Below are 13,678 nucleotides of genomic sequence, written 5' to 3' on the forward strand. Positions count from 1 at the left end.
TAAGAAGTCTATGAAATCAGTTCTCACATCAATTATCATCTCCTCTAGAAAGGCATTGATTATTCTCCAAGTCTGGGTTAGGTGATCCTCCTAAAAGCCAGTCATTATCAACTAATTTGAGAGGCCACAATTATAAAACTAAGTATTAACCACTTTGTACTAATTTCTTATTACTTACAAACATTTTCTGTTTACTTTTCTGTTTCCTCCACCGTAATACAGATTTCTGGAGGATAGGCACCTAAAATAAGTGTGATTCTTAAATAAATATTAAACAAATAAATTAAGGGAGAAATTACATTAAAATTTAATAACCATACCTTATGATCTATTTGTCAGGCTCTTCTTGCTTTACAAAACACATTTACTTTTATCCTATCATTCATTTCTCCCAACTGATTTTAACTATGGGCATTATCACCATTTTAGATGTGAAAAAACTGAGTACCACACTTATTCCAAGTAACAGGCAGGTTACCTGAACAAATTGGATGTGAACCCAGACGTCCCAGCAGAGTAGTACCTTCCACTACATCCCACTGGCTTAAGTGTTGTCTCCCAATGTAAAATTGAATAAGAGGATTGCAAATTTTGGTGGAAGTGTATGATTAAGTGCTTTCCCTGGCACAGAACAACTAAAAGAAAAGATGTTTTCCTCATTACCTCATTATTTATACAGTTTAAAGCATACTTTGTGAATTTTTAATATAAATAATGAAAAATCAACATACTCTAGCCTGTTTCAAAAATCTTTCCCACAGCTCTTTTAACTCTCACCTACTTTTTTCCTCCCTTCCTTTTTTTGTAAGGCTCATAGAGGGCGCTCACAAAGTGGAACTCATTGGTGGAGGGAAGTTAGGCTGAAAAACACACCTCACACTGCAACTGAAAGGCGCAGCGCCACCACCTCAGACGGCCTCTTTTCCAGGCAGGAGGCGGGGCCAATTTCCCTCATTCAAATAAAGCTCCGGCGATTTGCATGGGGGCCAGCCAGTCCGTAAGCCTATTGGCTGATAGCACAGAGGGCGTGGCCAGCATTACATCATATAGCCCCGCCCACAATAATTTGCATAATGGCCTCGCGCGTGCAAGGGAGAAGCGGGTTTGTTTTTGAATCTGCGGCGGCGGCGGCGGCGGCGGCGGCTGCGCGGCGACTGAAGCGCGCTAGACTGAGGCGACAGCATTGGGTTCGGCTGCGCGATTCGGCGCTGTGAAAAGGAACTTTTCTTCCTCCCTCATCTTTCGCTTGGAAAGGTATGTGTGCATCCTAGGAGTGTTATAACCATATTTTCTTAAATTACTATTGTATTTTTTAAGAGTCAAGACCGCATTATGGCGGCTGCGGGAGTTGTGTTTGCGCGTGCGCGGTTGCGGAGCTGCGGCCGGCGTTGCATGGGAGCACGTGATATTGCGGGGTCGGGCTCTAGCTGCAGTTGTGCAGCCAGCGGGGCGGTGGCTGCGCAAGCGCAATATTCATTTTCAAGATCTAATGTTCTTGTTGGACGCCATTTGGGTTCTAGATTTAATTTTTCTCTTTCTTGAGGGGTTTCATTTTCTGAGCCTCAAATTCTCACATTTTTCAAGAATAACGTTTCTTTTATGTTGTACTTTTATGCCGACCTCAAACTGTTTTATTTATCCGAGTCTCTGAGAAACTGTGCATTTAATTTTCTGTAAAAGTGATTGTGACAAGGTTCTCGATTATAATTTCACTTTTAGAATTTTGTTGGATTGGAGTTTATATTTAGGACGGTGAAGATCAGCACCTAGTGGTGTTCTCACAGGAAGTGCATTTACTGGAACTGCATATTTGCAAATAAATTTTTAACCCTGTTGTTACCAGTACTGTTATCATGAAATGTTTACAAGATAGAAATGACTTGAGTTTTGGAAGTATGGGGGGAGGGGCATTGGAAAGACCTATATGGTGGTGTTTTTTAACAAAATCTCGATCTCCTTGGGTATTTAGTTTTAGAAAATATTTGATCCTAAGTCAATGAAGTTTTAATTTTAGTTAGCCTGTGTACCTCTGATCATACATGCCTTTGAATTTTGCATTTTTTCAGTCTCTGTTTACTTGTCCATACTGCTTCAGTTAGATCATTTCTGTTGCTCTCATAAAATTATTTTCTTAGCATTATGTTATATATAAAATATAAAACTTGATAAATTTTGCTGATAAAGAATATTTAAAGAACTTCCAACTACACTGAGGCATTAATGAAAAAATGAAGTGAACCATCAATAAAATCAGTTGATTTACCAACCCCCTCCAAAACAAAAAACCTGTTCATGTACATGTGCATAAAATATAATCACTTGATTTTTAAAATTGTAAGTGCATTCCTGGTTTTACTGTCTTAAAGAAAGTATTTATAAGTATGCTATTGATTATTTTAGTCTAAAATGGTAGTGTCACTATATTTAAATCTTCCCCTGAGGAAGGTTTATATGATTTTATATCATTCTACCATTGTGCATGTTATTTTTTACTGGTCTAAAAACTTGTAAATGGTTTTCATAAACTTCATCTGTGATTTATATATAAAAAAAACAGTTTCTTGGTAAGTTTAAATCAGTCCCCAGTCAAATGAACTGGCTATTGCATTGTAATCTTGGTTGCTTTGTGGATGTTTTGATTACTTAATACAAATACCACTAGTAATAAAGAAGATGTAGTTGAAAGGAATGCTTGTAGTTGGTGCATTAAAAAAAAAATACATATGAGAGAGAATGGAGTGTAGGAAAAATTCTTTTTTTTAAACAGGAAGTTTGTCCTGAGCTTCTGGACAATCTTAGAAATATATTTAGAGGGCAGTTGTGCAATCTTCTCTTTTATGCTTCTGGGGTGGTTTATCCAGCAAACATCTCCCCCACCTCCTTTGACATTTTCTCTGGTGTTGTAGTAGTTAAAAATATGTTGTATTTTCTGTATGTGTATATGTATGTGTAGGAAAGAACTTTGATCTTAGGAAACGGAAATAGTTTCCAGAAACGTGAACTATTTTATATATTCAAGCTAATGTTTTCATTTGAGTATACATACTATTGCCTCTTAAATTAATGTTGAAGATAGTAAAGAAGTATTGAGAACACTGAAGAACATAATGAACAATGTAAGTATTTATTGGTAGGACAGTTTTATTGTCTAGTTTCTGAGAAAGGCACATATAGTTCTATAAAGTTAAAACTAAGATTAATGAGTTGTCAGAACATCCACTCTATCTTCATTGACTCTGTCAGTACAAGCCTGTTTTGAAATTTTACTTTGATAGTTATGATAGTATGATAGTTTGATAGTTATGATGCAGCAGATATGAATAATAAAAGTAAGTTACTCCAGGAATGAATAAAAGTTACTGAGGTTATTTTCAATCTTTTTAGTTTTGTGAATTTTAAGCATTATAGAATTGAGTTCAGCTAAAAAGTTTTGATTAAGCACTTCATTCAATTTAGCGAACTTTTAGTACATCCCTGTAAATCAGGGGTAAGTCAACCTTTTTATACCTACCGCCCACTTTTGTATCTCTGTTAGTAGTAAAATTTTCTAACCGCCCACTGGTTCTACAGTAATGGTGATTTATAAAGTAGGAAAGCAACTTTACTTTATAATTTATAAAGCAGAGTTACAGCAAGTTAAAGCATATAATAGTAATTACCAAGTACTTTATGTAGGGTTTTCGCTAAGTTTGGTAGAATAAATCTTTATAAAACAACTTACTATAGTTAAGTCTGTCTTTTTATTTATACTTTGGTTGCTCTGCTACCACCCACCATGAAAGCTGGAATGCCCACTAGTGGGCAGTAGGGACCAGGTTGACTACCACTGCTGTAAATAGTTAAAATGCTAAACTAAGCACTGCATTTAATTCAGTGGTTTATTTTATTTACTTGTGTAACTGTCCATTTAGAGGTTACTTCATTAAAGCTAATGGTTTTTTTAGGTACCTGCAAGGTATTTAATACTTCTTTTTTTTAATTGATTTTATTGGGGTGACTCTGGTTAACATAGTTAAATAGTTTTCAGGTACCCAGTTCTACAGCATATCTCCATACAGCATATTCTGTGTTCACTCCCACCAAAGATAATTTTTTAAAATAAAAAACATGTTTGGGCCTGACCAGGCGGTGGCGCAGTGAATAGAGCGTTGGACTAGGATGCGGAGGATCCAGGTTCGAAACCCCGAGGTCACCAGTTTGAGTGCAGTCTCATCTGGTGTGAGCAAAGCTCACCAGCTTGGACCCAAGGTCGCTGGCTCAAGCAAGGGGTCACTTGGTCTGCTGTAGCCCCAGGTCAAGGCACATATGAGAAAGCAATCAATGAACAACTAAGGAGTCCCAACGAAAAACTGATGATTGATGCTTCTCATCTCTCTCTGTTCCTATCTGTCCCTTTCTATATCCCTCTCTCTGACTCTCGTTCTGTCTCTGTAAAAAACAAAAAAACATGTTTGGTTTTGCCATAAACTATTAAAATTGTCTTTTTTATTTTTAATTTTAATGTATGATAAAGATATTAAAATATACTGCTCACAAAAATTAGGGGATCAGGGAACGTGCAGATACTCCAGTACTTTCAGTCTGTTGTATAGTGCATTTTTACCAATGAAATAAGTTGTTTTTGCATCTCATTTGCATAATTGAACAACTTTCTTTGACTTGTTTGCTTTTCTGATGTTCTTAATAAAAAAAATCAAATGCTTCTTTTTCATCACTTCATATACATTTTGAAATATCCCCCAATTTTTGTGAGCAGTATATTTTACTTAATATAGTGCAATGCTCTTAAAATGTGATTTTTGTGAACTTTCTGCAGGCGATCAATTTATCAGTAATACAGTAGTTGATCAATAATATTGATGTTTTTAATTGGATCATAATCTTATTTTTGCTCTTTTAACTTAGTGTTATCGTATGGCTATTTCCCCACTTTATTCTTTTTTAAAAATTGCTTTGAGAGAGAGAGAGGGAAGAAAAGAGATATATTTGTTGTTCTACTTATTTATGCATTCATTGGTTGATTCTTACATGTGCCTTGATCAGGGATTGAACCTGCAACCTTGGTGTATTGAGATAGAATGCTAACTAAGTTAGCTACCAGCCAGGGCTTATAATTTTTTAGAATGTGTTTTTTAATGATTATATTATACTGTGAAAATGTCCCAAATTATCAAATATTCTTCAAATATGTATTTAAATGACTATATAATATTATCTCTATTAAGAATGTTCAGTGACTTATAGTGGGGAAAACAGCTGTGTTAGGCTTGCTTGCTGATTTATCAGCTGCAAGCACTGTCTGGTTAGTGCGTGAGCAAGTGGCAGTGCCATGTGTGTATAGTCTATGTAGGGCAATGGTGCTTTCCCTTGGGGTGATTCTCCCAGATCACTCTCTCACCACTACCAGGTGAGGTTTTTCTGATCCTTTTCCCTTCGCTGGGGAAAGCAGGTTTTCTTTTGGGTATTTGCTCTTTCATCTTTGCGATCCTTCACTAAATGGGTACGGCCCTACACTTTCCAGCTCCGCAGTCTGCCTGAATTCAATGGCCTCAACCACCAGCAATGCACTTACTAAATCATTTTTTTTCTTCACCATTTTGCTAGTTGCCCATTCTCCATTGTAAATAATGCTAGAGTGAACATCTTTGTGCATGAATCATGATCTACATCTTGTAGTATTTCTTTGAAACTACTGTCTCAAAGGGCTTTTAAAGTAATTTACAAAATTGATATAAAGTTAGTTTTTTTGAACAGCATTTCCCATATCACCATCAGTTTGTTGGTTGAAAAATAGTATCTCATTAACTTCCTTTTTTCTATAATTAGTGAACTTGAACTTTTTAATGTTTAATATAGATGCAGTTTTCTCTTTTTTTGTGTACTAGCTGTGTGAGGGTTTTTGTATATTTTTTTGTGGTAGGTATTTTTATTTGTAACAGCTATTTCTAGGTATTTGTTTTTGCTTTTCATATTTTGTGCATTTTTTTAGTTTATTAGTTTTTTAAACTGCTCATGGTTTTATATATTGAAAAATGTTACCTTTTACATAGTCAAATTCACTGGTTTTTTATTTGTGATTTTTTCCAGGATTTCTCTGCCTAGAAAATACTACCTGTTGTGATACGAACTAAATGTTCATCTATTTTGTTTACTTTTTTCTAGATATTTTAATGGTCTTAACAAGAAAATACATTTTAATATATATGGAGTTTATTTTGATGTATTGTGTGAAGAGGGTTGCTAGTTCTATTTTTTTCCCCAAATATCTGGTTTTCTTAGAATTTTGTGTTGGTAATCTTTTTTTTTTTTTTTTTTTTTTTTGCATTTTTCTGAAGCTGGAAACAGGGAGAGACAGTCAGACAGACTCCGGCATGCGCCCGACCGGGATCCACCCGGCACGCCCACCATGGGGCTACGCTCTGCCCACCAGGGGGCGACGCTCTGCCCACCAGGGGGCGACGCTCTGCCCATCCTGGGTGTCGCCATGTTGCGACCAGAGCCACTCTAGCGCCTGAGGCAGAGGCCTCAGAGCCATCCCCAGCGCCCGGGCCATTTTTGCTCCAGTGGAGCCTTGGCTGCGGTAGGGGAAGAGAGAGACAGAGAGGAAGGTGCGGCGGAGGGGTGGAGAAGCAAATGGGCGCTTCCCCTGTGTGCCCTGGCCAGGAATCGAACCCGGGTCCTCCGCACGCTAGGCCGACGCTCTACCGCTGAGCCAACCGGCCAGGGCCATATCTTTTTTTTTATTGCTTTGAGTTTTTTATTTTACTTTATTTTTTTATTAAGTGAAAGACAGGGAGGCAGAGAGACAGACTCCCACATGTACCCAAACTGGGATCCACCTGCCAAGCCCCCATCAGGCAATACTCTGCCCATCTGGGGCCATTGCTCCATTGCTCAGCAACAAAGCTTTCTTAGTGCCTGAGGTGAGGTTAAGGGGCCATCCTCAGTGCCCAGGCCAACATATTTGAATCAATCCAGCGTGGCTGTGGGAGAAGAGAAGAGCGAAGGGAGAGGGGGAGGGGTGGAGAAGCAGATGGTTGTTTTTCCTGTGTGCCCTGGCTGGTAATCAAACCTGGGGCATCCACATGTGGGTCCAATGCTCTACCACTGAGCTAGTTGACTGGGGCCACTTTGAGTTGTTTTGATCTTTCATTTTATTTTTTTATTTTTTTTATTTTTCTGAAATGAGAAGCGGGGAGGCAAAGAGATAGACTCCTGCATGCGCCCGACCAGGATCCACCCAGCCAGCTCACCAAGGAGCGGTGCTCTGCCCATCTGGGGTGTTGCTCTGTTGCAACCAGAGCCATCCTCAGCACCCGGGCCAACTTGGTTCCAGTGGAGCCTTGGCTGCAGGAGGGGAAGAGAGAGTTAGAGAGAAAGGAAAGGAGGAAGGGTGGAGAAGCAGATGGTCGCTTTTCCTGTGTGCCCTGACCAGGAATCAAACCCAGGACTTCCACACGCCAGGCTGACGCTCTACCACTGAGCAAGAGGGCCAGGGCCAAGTTCTTTTGATCTTAACAGGTTTGAGCTATCAGTTCTGCTTTATTTACTTGTGATATTTAACTTGGTGTACATTGGCCTTGGGGTTCTATAGATAGGTTTAAATAGTTCCTTGTATTCTAATATTATTTGAGCGTGTATATGTACATGTTTTTCTGGGGAAAGAGTTATAGTTTTTATTAGCTTCACCCATGTATATGTAATATAAAATCTAAAAGCAGGTTAACAACCTCTGTATCTGTGCCTTTTTCATGTAGCAGTACTGAATTGTTTTATTTACTGTAGTGTTATAAACTGTGTAAATGTGTACTTATGATTCCTTTTCACAATTTTTTAAGCTAGTCTGTTCTGTTTTTTGCGAATGAACCATAGATTCATTTGATCAAATTATTTATATTTTTAACTAAAATTGTTTTTAGTTTGGTTAATATTTAAAAGCCAACCAATTTGAAGTTTTGTTTAAAATTGCATTAAACCTAAAGGGAAGTGAGTTAAAATCTTTATAGTGTTTGTTTTTCTTTATTCATGAATGATTTACATCCTGCAGATCCCCCAAAATTTTACTGCTTCTAGGAAGTCTGCTAAAATTTGTCATATCTGTTACTTTTCATTTATTGTTACTGGTTTTATAATGCTAATGCAGTGTTAATAGGAATGAAATGATAGAGTATATAGGATTACATTTTAATTTCAAAGTTTTTTAAATTGATATTTTTATGGAGAAGGGGGGGAGAGAGAGACATGAATTTGTTGTTCTTATTTATACATTCATTGGTTGATTCTTGTTTGTGCCTCTAACCAGTTGAGCTGCTTGCCAACCAGGACCTACATTTTTATTTTTATCTGCTTTAAGGCGTGGTGACATGAAAATAGTGCAAATATGAAGTTAATAGGAAAAATAGTTTTTTTTTTAGATAAAATGTCCTACAATACTTGAAACTGAAAATTTTCTTTGGTTAATGTAGCTTTATTTTTTTAATAACCTTTTTTATTAGGTTTTTTAAATTTATTGATTGATTTTGAGAGAGGAAAGGGCGCGACAAAGATGGGGAGAAGCAGGAAACATCAAGTCGTAGTTGCTACTTATATGTGCCTTGACTGGAAGACCCTGAGATTTCAAGCTGGTGATCTCAGCATTCCAGGTCAATGCTTTATCCACTGCGCTGTCACCAGTCAGGCCATAGAAATTTTTTTTAATGGAAGGATTTTGAAAAGTTATTTATTTTCTAGTCAGGATGGAACCTAATGTTATAATAAAGTAAAAAATTTTGTTTTTGTTTTTTGGTAACATTAAGGTATTTCCTTATAAGGATGCTTCTGTGTTATTAGTTTAAATTCATTTGCCATTAAAGTTACTATTTGTACTGATGTCAGTGAAGTGTATAAATCTTGATTAATAGTTATTTATTTCAGTTGCAATTCTAATTTATCATTTTCATAATGGTTGTAAGAAAGAAAGTCAGGTTATTTCTAAAATATTTTTATTGAACTAGTTACACTTAGAATTGATGAAAAGAAAATAAGGAAGATAGAAATCAAGTAGTAAAATACTGTTGGCTTTAGGAATTTAAATCTAGGAAATGGGTAGAGATTGTAAGATATTGTTAGTTCTCTTAAACATTTTTTTAAGTGAGAAATTCCCATCTTGGATCTTTTTAAAGAAAATCTATTGCAGAAGTTTTTATATTTTACTGTTTTTGTGTGATTGTTGGGCAGATAAAATATGTTATGCTCACTTTGTTAAAGATGGCGCTGCCCACGTGGAAGCCCATCTCCCAGGTGATAATATTGGTTGCCCTTCTTGCTTGAGATGGGCGTGATAATGTTAATATGTGTTGAGGGAGGGCTTTCACGCCTAAAGATTTTAAAAGGAAGAGAGATCACGTTGTTCTGAGAGAAGAGTGATTACGTTCTAGGAGAGGCCCATGCTGTAGGAGAGCAGCGAAAGGCCACATGGAGGAGGCCAGGCGAAGCAGCCAAGATGGCGGAGTGTTGAGGGAGAAGCCAGTTTGTGCAGAGAGAAGGAGATGGGGAACAGAGGTGAATAAGTCTGGTGAGCTAGAAACCTTTGATTCTAGGAAACTCAGATAAGTCAGTAGCTTTGTGAGCACTGAATGGGTTTGGAGCCCAGTGTGGGTTTTTACTTGCCTGCCGAGTGCAAGCTAGGATTAAAGATGATGGTCCATCAGTTCTTGGCTCCATTGTTTCATTACCGACTGTCTGAATCCAATGCGAACCTGCATGGGCCATGCGGCTGTGATGGTGGCCATGGCTACTGGCTTTACAGTGATCTTTGCCTGGATGTGAAAAATTTTGCTAGTTCTGACAAATGATACTTGTTTTTTTCAGGTTATAGTAGATGAGAACTAGCAAATTTGGGACAGGAGAAGTGCTACTAGAGAAATATGTATGGATAGTGACAAGAAATGATGGCTAGCATCTTGATAGTATAGGAGTGTGAGACTTCAAGTGTAAGAAACAAGAATTTAAAATCTTAGTTTTGAAGTTACTTCAGGAATCAGTATTCCTAGAGCTGAATCGGTATTTATTATGCAATCATTATGTAATCATTATAAAATCAGTCATCATTATGGTAATTGACCATCTCTGATGATTCTGAATTACAGAGAATATTTAGTTAAGTTTAACTTTTTCAGGAAGGGGAAGAAGTATATGATTTAGTTTAAAAATATTTCTGTTACAATATTTTCAATTTTGAGGTATGTGAAAAATTCATATATTGGCATACTTAGTTTTCAAGGGAGTCCTGTGCAGATAGAATTTTGAGGGTAAAGGTTCCTAACAGTTGCGGGGCATGTTATATCAATAGTTAGAAATTAAGGTGATATGTTAACAGTAGTTACATAATAGATGACAGAAATATTAAGTAGATTATTGTCCCTGTCAGTTCCCAAGAGTATGTAGAAATGACATATTAGAGGAGTTTCTCTTTTTAAAATTCTTGCTCATTTGATCTCACTGTGTTCTTTTGAGAATCCAAAACTTTAAAAATTACTTCACAATGTTCTTTCTCAGATTGTCTTACAGCAGGGGTCCCCAAACTTTTTACACAGGGGACCAGTTCACTGTCCCTCAGACCGTTGGAAGGCCGGACTATAAAAAAAACTATGAACAAATCCCTTTGCACACTGCACGTATCTTATTTTAAAGTAAAAAAACAAAATGGGAACAAATACAATATTTAAAATAAAGAACAAGTAAATTTAAATCAACACACTGACCAGTATTTCAGTGGGAACTATGCTCCTCTCAATGACCATCAATGAAAGAGGTGCCCCTTCCAGAAGTGCGGCGGGGGGCCGGATAAATGGCCTCAGGGGGCCGCAGTTTGGGGACCCCTGTCTTACAGTGTACAGGGTAAATTCAGTGGTTTCTCCTGTCATGTTTGTTCTGTATAGAAAAATGAATTCCACAAAATTAAACTTTGTTTATATATTCTTCAGGTTGCAGGGTGGAAACCATTTTGTAATGGATACAGAGTATGAGTTCTGGGCAGCAGTTTCCAGTTTTTAAGTTTTGCAAAATGAGACCAGGGTACTAGAGCTTATTTCTGTAATATAAATGTTTTCAGTTTTGAATTTTTATCATTTGCATTTTTGAGTCTTATAAGATACTGATTCAGGAATTTCTTTGACCACTTTCCAAAATGGGTGGCAGGCTTAGATCTATGGGTACAGTTGATAGTGCCTCCGAAACAGTCTTTGTATTTTTTAAAAAAAATATTTTATTTATTGATTTGAGAGAGAGAGATCTATTTGTTGTTTCACTTATTTATGCATTCATTGGTTGATTCTTGTATGTGCCCTAAGGTTGAACTCACAACCTTAGAATATTGAACAATGCTCTAATTTACTGGTCAGTGAACTGCGGCTTGCGAGCCACATGCAGCTCTTTGGCTCCTTGAGTGTGGCTCTTTCACAAAACACCACGTGCAGGCGCTACCTTAATAAGGAATGGACCTACCTATATAGTTTAAGTTTAAAAAATTTGGCTTTCAAAAGAAATTTCAATTGTTGTAATGTTCATATTTGGCTCTGTTGACTAATGAGTTTGCCAACCACTGCTCTAACTAACTGAATAACCCAGCCAGGGATCCCTGACAGTCTTGACAGTTGAACCTATGTAAACATGGAAGTCTGGGAAATGAATATGACGTATTAACTTTACCATCAGAGATGTTTACTTTTTTATGTCTGCAATTTTTCATTGTGGGAGTAGTATAAAATGTTTTGTGTTATTTTTTATTTTTTTAAGTTCTTTATTTTTATTTTTATTTTTTACAGAGAGAGAGAGTCAGAGAGAAGGATAGACAGGGATAGACAGACAGGAACAGAGAGATGAGAAGCATCAATCATTAGTTTTTCGTTGCTCATTGCGACACCTCAGTTGTTCATTGATTGCTTTCTCATATGTGCCTTGACCGCGGGCCTTCAGCAGACAGAGTAACCCCTTGCTCAAGCCAGCAACCTTGGGTCCAAGCTGGTGAGCTTTGCTCAGATGAGCCCGCGCTCAAGCTGGTGACCTCGGGGTCTTGAACCTGGGTCCTCCGCATCCCAGTCCAACTCTCTATCCACTGCGCCACCGCCTGGTCAGGCTTATTTTTTATTTAATAGCTAGTTTAAAAAAATATTTTTTTTTTCCCTTTTGAGAGAGAAGGGGAGGAAGAGAAGACTTATCAATTTGTTCCACTGTATTCATACATTCACTGGTTACTGTAATTCTTTTATGTGCCTTGATGGGGGGATCAAATCTGCAGCCTTGATGTACTGAGGCAATGCTCCAACCAACTGAGTTACCTGGCCAGGGCATGTTTTCCTTTCTTTGAAGTTTGTCCAGCCTTGTGCTACTTTGGGGCACTATTGTCTTAGTGAGTAACTATGCATTATGGTTATAGCACTCTATGGCGCTTTTACATTCTAATAAGTTTAAATTGTATGTTAGAATATTGATTCTCAGAATTGACAGAACTGTAAAAGGAACTCTCTTTGAGTCAGTAATTCTCAAAGATAATATCTTCCATTTTTTAGAAAGGTAAACCTCAAAGGTGGAAAGAAACTCGGCTGTTTTGAGGACCAGGATGAAAAGTAGTAAAATAATAATGACTTGACTGCTTCAGCTCATTCTCAGCTAAAGTGCTAGAGTTTAGGACTGTATCTGCCCTGGGAAGTGCAGTACATGTACTTGACTAAAATTAGTAAATTTTAAAAATGGAGAGAAATGGATAGAGAACATCTAGCATTTTCTGCTACAAAAGGAAGGTAGAGAAGTAATCTAAGTAATTTGTAATTTGATAGTGAAAACTTTTTTTTGTTTTAAAAATTAAATTTAGTTTTAACTCTGTATACCTTCCTTTGAAATGAAATTTTGAGAGCTTCATATTCATGATTTCTGGCTTATGATCTAGTTATTATAAGTACCTTATTTGGTAGTATTCTTACTCTTCTTGCCTTTGAAAACATCATGATTAATTTCACAAGAATTAAAATTTTAGTTTGTTTTAAAACTTACTGTAATATATTTTTTAAAGACTTAATCATTTTAGAGAGGAGAGAGTGAGAGATAGAGAGAGAAGGGAGGAGCAGGAAGCATATGTGCCTTGACCAGGTGTTGGGCAGATAAAATATATTATGCTCACTTTGTTAAAGATGGCGCTGCCCATGTGGAGGCCATTGCCCAGGTGATATTAATGTTTGTCTCTGTGGGCTGTGGGCCAGGCAGGATTCTTGTAGCCTGGGGCTTGGTTTTGGGATTAAGCCTTTCCCACTCTTTTTGATGTGGGGTGGTACAATCCCACCATGCCCCGGATAAGTGACTTTGTATTAGAGACTTCCCTATTTTGTATATTGGATTAAAGGTTTGGATTTCTACACTATAAAATAGGGGCAGAACGGGAGCTTGCTCTCTTGGTTCCTGAGATTAATATTAGAGGAGAGAGCAGAGAAGGGAGCAGAAAGAGGCCATGTGGAGTAGGCCAGGAGAAGCAGCCAAGATGGCAGAGTGTTGAGTGAGAAGCCAGTTTGTGCAGGGAGAAGGAAGGAGATGGGAAACAGAGATGAGTAAGTCTGGTGAGCTAGAAACCTTTGATTCTAGGAAACTCGGATAAGTCAGTAGCTTTGTGAGCACTGAATGTGAGTGGGGTTTGGAGCCCATTGTGTGT

At 37.5% G+C, this 13,678-nt stretch overlaps 1 protein-coding gene across 5 annotated transcripts in view; it reads left to right on the forward strand.

Moving 5' to 3' along the window:
• The first annotated feature begins 1,098 nt into the window (after nucleotides 1–1,098).
• Nucleotides 1,099–13,678, forward strand: part of ATF7IP (activating transcription factor 7 interacting protein) — a 119,250-nt gene continuing 106,670 nt past the window's right edge. For all 5 annotated transcript variants that reach the window (XM_066264524.1, XM_066264529.1, XM_066264528.1 and 2 more), the window contains exon 1: nucleotides 1,099–1,254. The gene's annotated coding sequence lies outside the window, so the exon portion shown is untranslated. The remainder of the gene's footprint in view (nucleotides 1,255–13,678) is intronic.

The sequence above is a fragment of the Saccopteryx bilineata genome, chromosome 1 (assembly GCF_036850765.1).
Source record: "Saccopteryx bilineata isolate mSacBil1 chromosome 1, mSacBil1_pri_phased_curated, whole genome shotgun sequence".
NCBI lineage: Eukaryota > Metazoa > Chordata > Mammalia > Chiroptera > Emballonuridae > Saccopteryx > Saccopteryx bilineata.